Consider the following 2,802-nt stretch of genomic DNA (forward strand, 5'->3'; position numbering starts at 1 on the left):
CCCTCCCCCTCCCCCAATCCAGTCCCCCTCCCTCATCAGCCCAAAGAGCAATCAGGGTTCCCTGCCCTGTGGGAAGTCCAAGGACCACCCACCTCCATCCAGGTCTAGTAAGGTGAGCGTCCAAGCTGCCTAGGCTCCCACAAAGCTAATAGGTGCAGTAGGATCAAAAACCCATTGCCATTGTTCTTGAGGTCTCAGTAGTCCTCGTGAGCACTCTTAAGATCTCACTTTTCTGGAAAGCTGTTGACTTCTCGTCCTCACCCCCACCCCAGGGTGCTGAGCTCTGTGGCAGGGCAGGCTGAGTAAGGAGCCGGCATCTTCACCATCCTGCTACACAACTGGCTAGAGAAAGAGCCAGGCTGTTTGGAACTCACAGTGAATGCCACTCACCAAGGGATAAGACTCAGGACATTCTGCTCTGAGGGCTACCGTTTAGATGACCAGTCTGCCTGTTCTGAGCCCACAATAATCCATCTTACAATCATGACCTTCCCTTCATAGAAACAAAACAAAACAAACAAATAAATTTCAAAACTTTTGGCTAGTGTAGCCTACCCTTCTTTTATTGAGACAAGCTCACATAAACCAGCATTCTTCATGACAAACAAGATGCTGGTACCGACTGGTGTGAAGCCTCACGCTCGTTCATTGCTGACCTCACATTGGCCTGCCTTAAGCTGTCGAGGGGGAAAAGTTGATACATCCCTTCAGCCGTCCAGGGATCTCACTCTGTATTTTCAAGACATCCACATTTAATAAATCAGAGCACATGGAGTCACAGAGCAGTCCCTAGCCACAGTGGTGTTCTGTGGAGAGCAGAGAATGACTTCCAAACACTTCGGCTTCCTGACTTTCCTCATTTCCGGAAGTGTCTTTAAGCTCACTCCCCAGGCGCACGTGGGAACAGAGCTAGAGGAAGATGAGGGACAGCTGTCGCTGCTGGGGGACCCGAACAAGCAGGCAGAGCCTCTCAGGCCATTGTTCTTCCTTGGAAGGGAGAGTTTCCCAACGACTTTTGTATCACCAGAGTCTAACACTGCCCAAGAATGAACAATTATGGTTTGCTGGATGAACAAATCAATAAATTATTTTAGGCTGCCGGAGAAGGTTCTAAAGCACCTCAAATCACTCACCCCCAACCCCTGACACACACTGCAAACAGAAGCTTGCTTTTAAACCCAGGTCTTACCCAGAAGCAGACTGCCCTCCTCTTGCAGGCCACCTGAGGCCTGGCTGAGGGCAGCGTGGTCAAGAAAAATGGAACCGCCACTCAGCCACAGAGGGTTAGAGCTGAGAGCCACAGCGCATGGGAGGCAAAACCGCTTGCAGCTGTTTATGTGATATGCTTCTGACGGATAAATAAACTTCATTTTCCAGGGCTGCCACTCTCTAAACACGCAGAAATATACATTCGCTCAGAAACTTAAAAAAAAATAAACAACTATGGTATGTTTGACTGGATCTTCTTGGCGCCCCAGCTACACGCCTTTCAGTTGCTTAATAAACTCGGTTTATGGATCCCTCCTACGGGCCCGCATGGAGCAGTTCCGCTCTGAGGAAATGGCCCCTGGTAGGCTGGAGAGGGAGGGAGAAGGGGAAACAAGCGGAAAATCTTTCTGTTACAGCACCGGATCCTTCTGGGCAGGTGACATTCACGGGGTCTAAGAGGTGGCCCAGAAGTTGCAGCTGCCAGCTTTGGCTCAGCCTAAGGTGGGGAGGCTCCCGAGGTGGCAAGCTGACACTGCCTCGAGGTATCTTATTTAGGCACCTGCGCATCCTTTTGTCCCTTGTGGACCATACCCACCAGGGCAAGAAGAGACGAGAGAGGCTGGTTAGGCTTAACCTTCTCTGTGTCAAGCTGAAATCAGGTGCCAGAAATTCTTTCCCCTTTGTCTCTTGAACCAAGCTATCATGATGGGGTGTACTCCACTCACCCAGGACTCTCCCACGGTGGCTCTACCCACCATGAATGAATGAGGTCATTCATTCATTCACAGAGAACCCACATGGTAGAAGGCCCTCGTTTTTGTGCCCATTGGTCACAATGTGATTAGCAAGACAATCCAGGGGCACAGAATCCAGTATCAGGAGATGAAGGCCCAGACGCGTCTTAGGAGTTTGTCCAAGGACTTAGATAACAAAAGGAGGAGACCCAGAGCCTGGGGGCTATTTCTCCGTAGAGAATCTTTCTAACAGCCTCCATTTTTCTTCCTACCAAAGATTAGAAGAAAGCAGGGTGTTTTTCAACTGTGCAAAACCAAGACTGAACTTTAAAAAGCATACAGTTACCGACAGGCTAGACATGGGGGTGGAAAGACGTGCCGACTACATGCAATCTGTAAGAAGGTTTTCCCCTGAGGTGTTAGAGATTGAACCAAAGGTCTTAAAATTGTGTGTGTGTGTGTGTGTGTGTGTGTGTGTATGTGCGTTTGTGCATGTGAGTACTTGTACCTTCAGGGGCCAGAGCAGGGTATCAGATTCCCTGGAACTGGAATTATAGATGGTTGTGAGCCACTCAGTGCGGATGCTGGAAACCAGACTTGGGTCCTCGGGAAGTGCAGGAAACACTCTTAACCAATAAGCTATCTCCCCATCCTGAACCAAGATTCTTTCCCATGTTAGATAAGAACTCTCCAACGAGCTACACACCCAACCCTACAACCCAGATTGTAAAAATAATTTGAGATGATCTCCCAGGAAAAGACCAATCTCCCATGCTGGGGGAAGCCAGGGATGCCCAAATGATCCTGGGACAAGGAGGGAGTCTGCCTGTGAAGTGAAAGGAGAATGGGGCGTCTGCAA

This window comes from Alexandromys fortis, unplaced genomic scaffold, assembly GCF_014885135.2.
Source record: "Alexandromys fortis isolate MF-2015 unplaced genomic scaffold, M_Fortis_MF-2015_v1.1 scaffold_146, whole genome shotgun sequence".
Lineage (NCBI taxonomy): Eukaryota > Metazoa > Chordata > Mammalia > Rodentia > Cricetidae > Alexandromys > Alexandromys fortis.